We start from the raw sequence: 12,855 nt of genomic DNA on the forward strand, positions 1-12,855 counted from the left end.
AAGAAAAATAACAGTATGCTTCCCAAAGGAAAACATAGGAAAAAGTACCACATTTTCTCACCACGTCCCGAATTAATAGCAAATATTCCAGCTCCTTGGAAATCATAAAGCACCCAGCTTAGTAACTGTGAAACCAAAACGGAACCGTGAAGCAGTTACCAAATCTTTAGAGTGCGAGCTCACAGATGTCGGTCAGCTGAGGTTTTGTAGCAATGAATTTATAGACTTGAAGTTTTTCAAATGGAAAACTGGAATTATAAGACTGCAGAAATGAAAAACAAAGAGAAAGAAAACTAAAAAAAAAAAAAAAATATCCCAACGAGAAATTTAAAGTTAATGTTTTTCTTCTTTTCATTTTACCTTATTTTATGGGATTTTAGTGGTGTAATCATGACTTGTGTATCTAAAGGCTCTGTGGTGGCTACGAATACTTACACTGCCTGGGTTCTTTGTTTAAGGGTTAGAGAATACTTTTGCAAAAATGAATAGGTTTAGCTCCTTGTATTGCCAGACAGAGGTCTTCATTCTTGGTGTATCTTGTCCCACTACTTTAATTAAATGACATACCAGGGCCTTGGTTTGCTGAAAGTTCCTTAGTTTCTTAATAGAGGTCTAAACACTCCCATTAGAGTCAGGAGCTATTCAGAGAATAGTTATTTCAAAACTTTTCCTGGGGCCAAGGAGCAGGGGACAGCTTAGCCTATACAGTCCTTGGTGTGCAAGCATGAAGGTCTAGATTCAGTCCTCAGAATCTGTAAAACCAAAGTCTGGCCTGGTGGCTCAAGGTCGGAATTCCAGGAGGTGGATCACCAGGGTTCACTAGCCTACCAAACTAGCCTACTGACCACGTGTCAAACTCCTGAGGGATAAAACCCAAGTTTGACCTTGGACCTCTACAAACAAGCCCACACACAATGCTTTATGGATTGTTGGATCTATCCTGCTCCTCTAGACCCAGGGGTTTTATGGGTTCCAGAAGGGCTGGTGGTTCCACAGAGCCTAGCCCACAATCATGCCACGTTCTCTGTCCGTGTGTTACTAGTTGACCAGGAGTGGGAATGTAAGCCTGTAGCCAAGAAGCACTTCGCTCCCTGTGCTTAATGTGTGATGTTCTGACACCATGCCAGTTTCCATAGTACTTGCTAGTAATTCCATGAGAGTAATAAGACCCTTACTCCCTCATCTGAAATGTTGAGACCCCACGTGTTTCGAATTTCAAGATGTTTAGAGATTGAAATATTTACATAGAAAGATATCTTCAGGCAAGGAATACAAGATGAAACACACAGTTCATTTGCATTACACATGCACCTCATACACAGAGACCAAACGTCATTTACACAGTATTTTTAGTGATGTAGTGAATGAAGTCCACTGACCCCTCAAAAAGTAAAGGCACGAGGACTCTAGTCACCCAGGATAGCAACCTGTGTCCCCATGGCCTCATCATCTTTCCGAACTCTGAATGTATAAGTACAGTGAGCCATGACTTCTTACTGAAACAGAAATGACAATCAATGTGCCACTAGCACAGTGGATAGCTCGTGCTGAGGCTAACCCCTCAGTACTGCTCCAGTGCATCCTCCAATCTCCACTGTGATGCTACACTGAAAATCCCCAGGAGGCGGGCACTCTTTCTCTGTTTCCGGTCCATTTTGTCAGATAGATTTGGAATTTTATTTGTTAAAGAGCCCCAAGACGACACTGTGTCAAAGTGCATGTGTATGTGGAAAAAGAAAATGTAGTGCTTATTCAAAACTGTTCTGGTAAGAGACTTATGGTGGCTCAAATAATATGTCCCCCATAGTCTTAGGCATTTGAACACTTGGTTCCTAACTGGTAATGTTGTTTGCCGAAGATTAGGAGGTGTGGGCTTGTTGGAGAGAGAATGGTACTGTGGGCAGAAGGAGCTGAAGGGGTTTGCAACCCCATAGGAAGAACAACAATATCAACCAACCAGACACCTTCCCTCCACCCCCTGCCCAGAGCTCCCAAGGACTAAACCACCAACCAAAGAGTACACATGGGGGACCCATGGCTCCAGCCACATATGTAGCAGAGGATGGCACTGTGTAGCATCAATGAGATGGGAAGCCCTTGGTCCTGTGAAGGTTCAATGGCCCAGCGTAGGGGAATGCCAGGGCAGTGAAGTAGAATTGGGTAGGTGGGTGGGAAACACCCCCATAGAAGCAGGGGGGAGAGGATGGGGGTATGTGGAGGGAAACTGGGAAGGGGGATAACATTTGAAATGTAAATAAATAAAATATCCAATAAAAAAAAAAAGACTCATGCCATTTCTCTGCTTCCTCGTGGTTCAAGATGGGACCCACAGCTTTCTGCCCCTGCCCCTGTGCCTCCACTCCACCATCATGGGCTAATTCCTCTGGAACTACAAGCCAAATAAACTGTTCTCTAAGTTGCCTTGGGGTAAAACGTGTACTGTAGTGAACTAAACATGGCGGCAACTTCACCCTCAGGCTAGCTCCACTTCTGCCAGTGTTCTTTCTTTCTCTGAGGTGTCACTCCAGGGTCTTTATAATAAGTCATCACTACCTTCATTTAAATTGAGCTTTTGTAGCTCGCAACTGAATGCATCATAATTCCGCCATCCCAGTAGTTACACACACACACACACACATGCGCGCGCGCGTGCACGCCTTAAAGCTAAAGAAGGAAGCCCACATGTTTCCAATAATGTACATTTGGAGCAAACCTTCCACTGTTGGGATTAGTTTTGTCTTGTGCTTGACTTTTCTTTTCATATCTGTGACACACCAATTAGCTGCAGATACTTGTTAATGGTAAGAGTCTTAGCCATAAAATAAGTGCAGACTTTGAGCTTGAATACTGCATACGGTCATATCCTTTCAGGGAAGTGAGCAGCCTTACAGCAGCTGTCCTTGGGAGACCCTGTTGATTGGTGACTTGTTCCTTAAAGTCCTTTACTGCAGTCACGAGGCCTTAGCACTGTCACTAACCTTAACTAGAGATCTAGGAAATTTTATTTTACTAAGAATTTTAATGTTGCCAGTATGAATTTTTTTAAAAAAAATATAGTTTGAATATACTCAGATTTATCCTTCCACTGAACTAAATTTTTATTCTCACCCTGATTCCTTTATTTTTAAATGAAGACTTCAAAAAGTTAGAGAACAATGAAGTGTCTGTGTTTGTAGCACCTAGTGTAAAAATTAAAAAGCGTGATTTATGTCCCCAGCCTTCCTAAACCCAGAGACAAGTTAAGACACCATCAATAGTAAGTAGTACTCTAAAGAAATCCTGCCTCAACAGCTAGCTATCCTCACAAAGTTTCTCCCCAGTAAGATCTGTCCCCTAAGCTGGTGTCTTAGTTAGGGTTTTACTGCTGTGAACAGTCACCATGACCAAGGCAAGTCTTATCAAAGGATAACATTATTTGGGCTGGTTTACAGGTTCAGAGGCTCAGTCTGTCATCATCAAGATGGGAGCAGGCAGCATCTAAGCAGGGGTGATGCAGGCAGAGCTGAGAGTTCTACATCTTCATCTGAAGGCAGCTAGTGGAAGACTGACTTCCAGGAAGCAGGGGTGAGGGTCTTACAGCCCATGCCCACAGTGACACATCTACTCCAACAGAGACACACCTAATCAAGCCATTCCCTGGGCCGAGCATATACAAACCATCACAGCTGTCTACCTCCTCAAGGTTTTTTTCCCATGGTTGGGGGAATTTCATTTGAGCACATGCATAGAATTCATGCTTCCCTCTGGCTCTGACTCTCTATGGATATGGTCACTGTCTGCTGTGACAGAGGACAGACAGACACCTCGTGTCACTCCCGCCACAAAGCCCACTGTAGTTGACACTTGCTGCCTTGAAGCAGCCCTCTAACCTGCTTAAAGGGTGAGCTTGATAGGCACTAGTTTGCTCTCATTGGGTCTTGTAGAACTCTCCAGAACAGAAGAATCCCATGGAGACCAGTGGCTCCCAAATAGTGAACTATTGTTCCCCCAAAATCTCACTGGTATTTGCTCATAGAGTTATTTATCATGGTTATGTAATTTGTCAATTATATTGTGTTGACTCCCCACCTCCCCGGAACATAGGGACCGTTACCATACTGAGCATGAGTTCCAGCTCCCCTTTCTCTGAGAAGTGACTTCTCCTTGGGACTCCTTTGGTTTAGAGGCCAGCTTGTTCCCGAAGCAAACTAAGACCCAACTTATCATATTCCCGTAAGGACAGCACTCTCGCCTGTTCAGTTATTTCATGTTATTTTATGCACAGTAAAATTTCATATAGATTATGGAAAAACGCCTGGGGAAAATGGAACAGCAGTGGTCTGTGATTCATGGTGCAGTCACATGGTCACATACAGTGCAGAATTTGCAAGTAATGATTATGAAAATTATGTGGAAACATGGGAACCATGGTCATTGTGTATCTTTAAGTGGAAAAATCAGGACTCAAAATTATATGTACATCACGATTATAACTACTATTCCTTGTGATTACAATGATTATTACTTATGATTTTCCCTGTGAAGGAATCGTCAGATCACAGCTGTGCTCTGGACATACCATGAGCAATGTCATAGTAAGAGATAATTCATTTGTTAGCACGTATGTTACCCATATAATGAAGCACCTACTAATGTATACTCTACCCATAATCCCAAATATTAGCTTTCCTATTCTTCAAAGAAGCCATCAGTGAACATCAGGCCTAGGGAATCTTTTCCATGTGATGACTTTGGAGGCAGGAAATAAGACACAACAGTTTTCTCACTCTCCAACTCTTTCTCATGGGCTCATCTGCATCCACAAGAACTCTGCTAGTTAAACTCAGAAGGGAGAATTCAAGAAAAGAATTCACCTTCCACAAATATTAAATTAATGGCTCTGTAAGTTTAAGCTGTTCTATTCAGATGCAAATGTTTATTATTTGGGGTCACTACATAAAGGGGGTTCACATTCATAGTTTTTAATCGAATGACACTTAATAAAGGGACTTTGGTAAGGATATAAACAGGTTAAAGGTACTGGAATAGAAACGTGGAGGCACCAAGGAATGAGCATCTTAGCCTGAAGCCAGGAGTGGGCGGGGTTTCTGGACCTTGGAAGAGGGGAGGGCTGGCAGTCGAGATGTGAGCAGAGGGACTAGGTACAGCTGTTCATGAATGGCCTGGGCAGAGAAGGCGCTTGTCGATGCTCTTCCTTCCTGATTCCTCAAGGCTGCAGGTGCTTCCCATTGGCCTAACCTGCCTGCACATGGAAGCCATGAACCTGGTGATTCTGTCCCTAGATGCCAGGCCCTCTAAGCACAGGGCTGGTCAGGATAGAGATAGATTTGAAGGGTAAATGGAGAATAAGCAGCCATGGCATATATCAGCACCTGTTCAATCACAGGCTAACTGTTCTCAGCTTGCTGGATACCATGGACTTTTAAAAATTATATTTAGATTGGTGGTCGGGGATCATGCACCTCAGTGCACCTGTGGAAAGACAAGGACGACTCCTGGGAGTCGGTCTTTTCCTTCCATTAAGTGGGATAGAATCAGGTGGTCAGGCTTTATTAGCAGAACCACTTCACTGGCTTGTGGATCCTTCTTGGAGTTGTCGTCCCGGGCAGGTCTGTTCTAGAGGATGTTGCCAGTGTGGTCTTTGTACATTGGTTCTCAGAAAGTCCTCATTCTTGATGCAAAAGCAAACAAATAAAACCTGCCTGGCTGTGCCATCACCAGGGCTCAGCAGCTCCACAAGAGCTTGAGGCTGCCTACCGCCTCCACTTACTGTGTCCCTCCGTTGGGCCACACAGATTCCTTAGTGTCTTTCCAGGCAGCTCATTCTCTTAGTTCATGTCAGGAAGCCCAGACTGTAGTCCTTGGCCAGTAGTTCAGCCAAGAAGCATATAGTTTTGGTCTTGGGATTCTTGGGGCATTGCTCCCCATACCACATCCTTCACTTGTCTAAGTCTTTTATTTTGTTCTCAACAAATACTTTGCAGCCAGTCTTGCCCTTTAAGATAGCTTCAGTAGTGAGAGGACTCCCTCTGGTCCTGATGCAGAAGATAGATATGCTCATCTCCCTCGTCCCCCTTGTCTCCCTAGTGGGCAGCTAAGTCATTAAGCCCTGTACAGCTATGGCACTTGGCAGGGTTTGGGGCTATGTCTGAACCTGGATTTTCTGACCCTGTGGTTCTACTCTCTCCTCTGAAGAGAGCCAGCATCTGGCCTCCCACAGGGCAGGTAGACACCTTCTTTGCTTCACCTTTCATTCCTTCCCTCAGTGAGCCAGTCAGCCCCCAGAGGGTTTGGCAGAACTGTCCCCACCACAAGCTCCTCCAGTTCCCCCTCACCTGCCCCAGTCCCTCTCCCAGTTTCCCCCACCTCCCTTTCTGTCACACACTGGGGCTTCCTCCCCTAAAACTTTCTCTAATTTCTTAACTTATGGCACATACCATTCTCTGCTTGTCCATTGTGTCATTGGGGTTAGTACCTAAAAGCAACCTTCTCAATTGTCATCTTCATGCCTCCTCAGGAAGGGGACATAAATCTGCTTCCATAGTCTTGTTAAATGACTGTGCTAATTACTTTAAAACAATTCTTGTCAGTGAAAACTTCACCTCAGAGCAAAAAACTGCTGCCCACAGGTCAGTCTTGACCACCCGTGTTCTTAGCCATATTGATAAACTGCCCAGTCTTCCTATAGCCCTGTTTTTTAACTGTCTAGGGAAGACGAATGGGAGGTGGCAGTAAATAGCAGGACTCTGAGAGGGGGACTCACCCCTGATTATCTATCGAATGAGCGATCTTTATGCCCTCAGCCTTCAATTCTGAATTACAGAATTTAAGCTTAGGTTCACCTGTAGGGTGTGATTGTTTTTACCAGCTAGTAATTATAACTCTTTTTGAATTAAGTGAAATTGAAGCACAACTATACCTCCTGGGACATCCGTTAGAGAGCCTGTGCCTCTGTAAAAAGCTTTTCATATGATGTTGTTGTCATTGTTTGCGTCATCCATCCCCAGCCGGAAGAGATCTTGATCCACTCATCACCGTGGGCGGGGTGTGCAATGATTTGGATGACATAAAACAAGCTGGTAAATCAAGCTTAGAGCTGAGGGTCAGCTGTGACTAAAGCTAACGTCCTGATGATCACACCTTGCTGCTTACTCATAGCTTTTTTTTATTCAAAGAAATTCACTCATGTTGGTTTAAGGAAGGTAGAATTTGTCCTAAAGAATCCAATTTTATGAGGAACTTTAAGCTTAGTAATGAAAAAGTTTCCACGAAGCCTTTTTGCTCTCTCAGCCTCTCGTCTTCCTTCCTGCCCTTGGACCCCTCCGTGACTCTTCCACTCTTCGACCACCTTCCTTCTTGCCCCTTTGCTGACTGCTTCTCAAGTAACTCATCGCCTTGCACTCCGCTCACCGAAGAAAGGCTTTCCTTCACGTCACAAACAAACTCAGTGTTTGTCTATCTAATTTCAAGTTTCCCAGAGTGAGAATAATGGGCCTAGCTTAGGTCAGGCAACCTGTCCTGTCCATGGCTGGCACCAGATTTAGCTGTGCTGCGTATGGAAGACTGGGGAAAGATGGCATCGCCACACAGTGTGCCTGCAACGTCACTTCCTCTGAAAGGTCATTCTTAAGGAGGTGTTTTATCTAGACTTAACAATGAAGGATAGCTGATGTCTTCTCCTTAGAAGACTCCACGCAGAAGAAAAATAATTGCTTCTGGCAAAAGGAGTCCATTTCAGTACCTTTGGCATTGCCTTTTCTGTCACCAAACAGTGTCTCTCATACCCAATAGACAGGTGCTTATTCCTTGCTTCAGTAAAATTTCTCAAATGATCATCAATGTAAGGGGCAGCTAACAACGTCATTGCAGAACAAGTCTAGAAAATGGAGCCTCCATTACACCAAGCCTTGGAAGGTAAAATTGTGCTGTGTTAGACAAGCTTGTATCTCTGTGATTCTCTCCTTTGGCACACACATGGATGCAAATGGGAAGGGGCCTGACTTGTGTAAAACATCAAGCCCCTGGCTCGTCAGGAGGCTAGAGTAGTCCCAAAGAACAAACCCACACAGTGTGTAGAGGGGCCTTGGATGGTGCGCAATTAAAGTAGTCATTTAATAATTTACTGTAAATTTAGTTATTGTAAAATTATTGTTATTTAGTTTGTTTTTAGTTATCATATGTAGGCTGGGCCTTTTCTGGATTCCTTAAATGTGACTCTGGATCATGGAGAAGTTATGGGTGATTGCAAAGTTAGACAAAGACATCAATGAAACCTCCTTGGACATAGCACTGGGAAAGCAGCAATGCTCTATGCCCAACTTAACATTTTCATGTTTCTTAAGTTATTTATTATTTTAATTCCTAGAGAAGAGATTCTAAATCACATTTGACTCAGAGTAATCCTAAGACCCCAGTCCCTGGTTTAATCATTGTCCCGTTGGCAGCAGACCAAAGCTCACTTCATGAAAAGCATGCTCATCCTTTCTCCGAAAGGGGCCATAGGAACTGATGTGCTATGATGCTCACGGAGCTGTGCAGTTGATGTCATTGATGTTTCCATCATGCAGCTTTGCAGTCATAGAGAGCAGCTGTCCTAATAATAATAATACTAGGTCAATATTGACCCTTTCCTGGTATGGTCCAGCAATCCAGGATGCCGAGAGAAGTTTCAGGGACTTCCAATGCCTCCTATGGAGGGACACCTTCTCCTAAGATGTCCCCAGAAGTGAAAGTTTTGAGTAGATATTGGAACCCAAGTCTGGACATTTATTCTGCAGGAAAGAATGGTAAGTCCTCCACAGGCTGGGAAACATGCAGTGTTGGATGCAAGGAAATGATATCAGCTGGCCTGTAGTTTTAAACATGATTCTCACAAAGGTCAAGGGTGACCCTACAACTTTGAAAAAGTGACAAGCATTGCAAACTGTCCTGTAAATTTGTAAAGTCAAGAAATCCGGTTCCATCCTGTCAACTTCCTCACTAGCAAGGAAAAGTAACATTAACCAAAAGATGTGCCTTTAGATGTAAGTTTAAATAAAGCACCTCTACAAAAGATGAAAATTCTATGTAATTTCACATAATTAAATGGAGCTATTTTGTCACGCTACAATTTTCTGCTCTGCTCCTTATGTCTACAATTTTGATGTTCGTCATGGACTTGGATGGCTTATTTCCGTGCAGGCTTACTCACATTTGTGGGGTGCGGATGGCAATTACTCTCCTACCCAAAACCAAACAAAATGCCCCCAGTTCTCAGTCTGAGGACACTTAAAAAAATTTGTAGCACAGAAAGCAGGGAATGTTCTTTGAATTTGAGCACAAACAGTGACAGCTTTTCAAAGGTCACTGTTTTTTCTGTCTGTTCTGCCCTTTCTTCATCGTCCTTCTTTTGGTGAGAATTTGATCGAGCATCTTGACATGAGCCTTTCTGGAAGGCTGCACTTGGCACCCCATTCCGAAGGTTACTATTTCTTACTACAAGGAACAGTGTTTTCAAGGGTGCTTCATTAGAAAACATTCATTTCCTTGTCTCTTCAAATAGGGTATTATAAGAACTGTCAAAGGCAGAAGTCACATGTTTCGTTTATTTTTTTCTCTTCTCATCTTTGTGTTCTTTCATACACATAAAGGTTTGAAGTGTACAGGCTTCCTGTGTAGACAGAGTTCATGTACTAAGTAAGATCTGTAAAGTCAGAAGACGGAGCCTACTTGATGAACCTTGTCATGTGAGAATCGTTCTGGACCAAGAAGATTGTAGAAATCTAGACAAGGTCGTGTTGATGCTTCCCGAGACTCCGCCCAGTGACATAGAAGCAACATGGCATCTTAAAGTTTCCCTTTAAAATGGTCTTGACTCTCTTACGTCTGAAGTGGTCCACACTTAAGATGTGAAGTGATTAGCAGAATAAAGTCTATGTTAATATGGAAAACTGCGTAGGTGGCTTATGATTGGCACACTTGTACAACCCCATACTTGCTGAAGACTTTGTGGTTTGACATCGCATGCTCCCAAGGACAATTTCATTGATATTCTTTTTTTTTTTTTTGAGAGGAACCTGACTGGCCTACAATTTGATATGTGGACCAAGTGGGCCTCAAGCTCACAGAGATCCACATGCCTCTGCCTTCCACTTGTTGGGTATAAAGGCATACCTGGCTACTGATGTTCTTTATTCCATGGGTAAAGAGACACGGGGGTGAGCTAGACATCAGCAACAGTTCACACACTTCACGTGGACTTGCCCACAACACTCTTCTTTAGGAAATTTGGAATGACTAATGAAAACTCCAAGATGTTGTTCTACAACCAACCAACCTCCCTCCCCCCACCATGTGCTCTCTTCCTTCTCCCTACATTCCTTTCTCCCTTCCTCTCTGTTACTGTGATTTTCTATATCATGTGCAATAGGATTTGAACAGTGTTCGTTAACTTGCATACTTATATAATGACTATAATGCAATAGGTAATTATCCTAAATTTGAAATGAATAAGACCAAGTGTGGAAAGAAAAACATCTAGCTCCTGAAGACACATGACAAATGGCAATGGTCTGGAACAGACTGTTGATATCCAAGAGGTCTGTAGAGTTGGCCACATCACCGACTCTGGCTTTGCTATTGACTTGGGAAAGGGAACTGAGAGGTGTGGACAGGCCAGAGATCTGATCCTGCCTTAAATCAGATTATTGAGCAAGAGATGTTGCTGGAAGGATAGCTCTCCTGATCTCTGATTGGTTTTTGTTTGTTGTTTGTTTGTTTTTTGTTTTTGCTCTTTTGTGTTTTTGTTTTGTTTTCGAGATAGGGTCTCCATAGTCCCAGCTGGTTCCAAATTTCCTATGTTGCCAAAGGTGACATTCAACTTCTGATCCCTCTGCCTCTACATGCTAAGTGCTCGTGCTCCCATTACAGGTGTGAACAACCACATGCGACTGTCTGATTTTTCAAGTAGTTTCAAGCCAAGTATTATTGTGCATGTTAAATGAGTTTACCACTCTATTTCAGATGTAAAAATAATCATTTTTCCATCGCTATTCTTTTCCTTCAAATCTTTTGGCTTGAACCACTTACACCAGAGCGAACAAACAAATTCATTTGTCAAGGGTGTCCAAGTCTGTGGCTGTCAGCTGAGATGAAACCCCAACTTGTTCACGCTGAAGAAACAGACTCCTGATCGTGAGAGCCAGTGCTGGAAGTCCATAGGAACAAGTTTGCTCCTGCTCTGGCTTTCCCTGTGTGATCAGTAAACCTGTTGAAAGGCAAAGCCTCATCCAGGAATTAGTTCTGAGTAGGAGGCTATAATATGACATGCTGGGAAACATTTGAAAATCTAACGAACTCCATACAAGCAGTATTAGCTCTTAGGTATAATCACTCAAAGATGGCTCGAGGTATGGGCTGTTGGTGTTTTCCCTTAACCTTAAACCTTGGATCATAAAGGCAGGAGTTTCCCTCTCTCTGGCCCTCAGCTTTGTACTCATTAGTTGCTAATGAAGCAACCGTCGTAGAGCTGGGTCTCACGGGGCCAGTTGCCCTCGGGTTAAGAGAAAAATTTCTCAAAGACACAGGTGGAATCCCCATTTCTAGGCAGCTACAGGCATATGTCTATCATGGGCTATGGTCTGCTCTTGAGAGGAGACTCAGGGTGTTTAGTGCATTGCAGTCTACAGCTACACTTGGACAAAAGGAGACCAAAGATGCCAAGCGCTAAGAACAACCTGCTGTGCTGGGCATTGACATATTTGCCAGCGTTTTCCCTTAATGATAAAGAAAATTCTAAACAATAATTTTTTTAAAAAGGAGAAAATTCAAAAGGTCTTGCTCAAGTGTACTCTTTACCCTAAAAGGGATTTTTTTTTCTGAATAGACTGCATTGCACAAGATTTTAAGTATTGGTCTTGGTTTCTGTAGGTCTTTTTGTTTTGTGGTCATGGAACATAAACCCAGGGTCTTGTGTATGCTAGGCATGTGCTCTACCACCGAACCCCAGACTCCCGAAATCTGGCTTCCCACTAGTGACTTGTATATTGCTTTCCTAAAAATAGGGTCCACTCCACCTCCACATCTGTCTCGCGTCCTCAGCCTCTGGACAGACATCAAGAAGGACAGACTTGGGAAGTGAGCAATGTCCCTTGGAGTCCCGGCCCTCTGCCAGCTGAGAGAGCAAACATGGAAAGTCCTGCCCTCACACCTCGGGAACAGAACTGTATTTGCACAATATGTGCTAATAACCCTCCCCAGACTGGCTCCATGACTGGGAGCCCAGAGTAAACTCGAAATGCAAGTAATTCTGCTCAAAATGCATTTAAAAGTTAACCACTAAAAGTCGTGGGCATATAAAATCTTTTTCTTCTTTCTCTCTTCACTCATCTTGGCACCTTTAAATTTGCCATTTAATGTCTTTCTAAGAAAGAAAACAATTAAAATCACAAATTATTAGCATGGGTTTTGGATTATATTGTTATATTACAATGTCACCTTTAAGTACAAATTCTAAAGTATTCCATTCAGAAACCTATTACTGTGTATCTCACAGATTCTGTGTATTCTGTCCTTCCCAGAATGCTGGGGACACCGGAAATACTTGCTCTGTTGTGCTGCTTATTCGTATATATCGCGCATGCATGAGTTGATGTGCACGCACACGACTAACACTGTGTCTGGCTTACTGATGAGCAAGGAAGAAATAGGAAGAGAAGAAACTGTGGCTGCCCAGGTCTCTCTCCCATCACTGCCCCCCTCCAAGCGTTTAGTGGCCACAAAGAAGCAGCCTGACTTAGAAAAAGAGTTTGGCTTTCTTGTCATTCTCTTAGAAATGATTTTGTACTAGCTGGCATGTGCAGACTGAGCACGGCCCCT

This window comes from Rattus norvegicus, chromosome 8 (assembly GCF_036323735.1).
Source record: "Rattus norvegicus strain BN/NHsdMcwi chromosome 8, GRCr8, whole genome shotgun sequence".
Taxonomy (NCBI): Eukaryota; Metazoa; Chordata; class Mammalia; order Rodentia; family Muridae; genus Rattus; species Rattus norvegicus.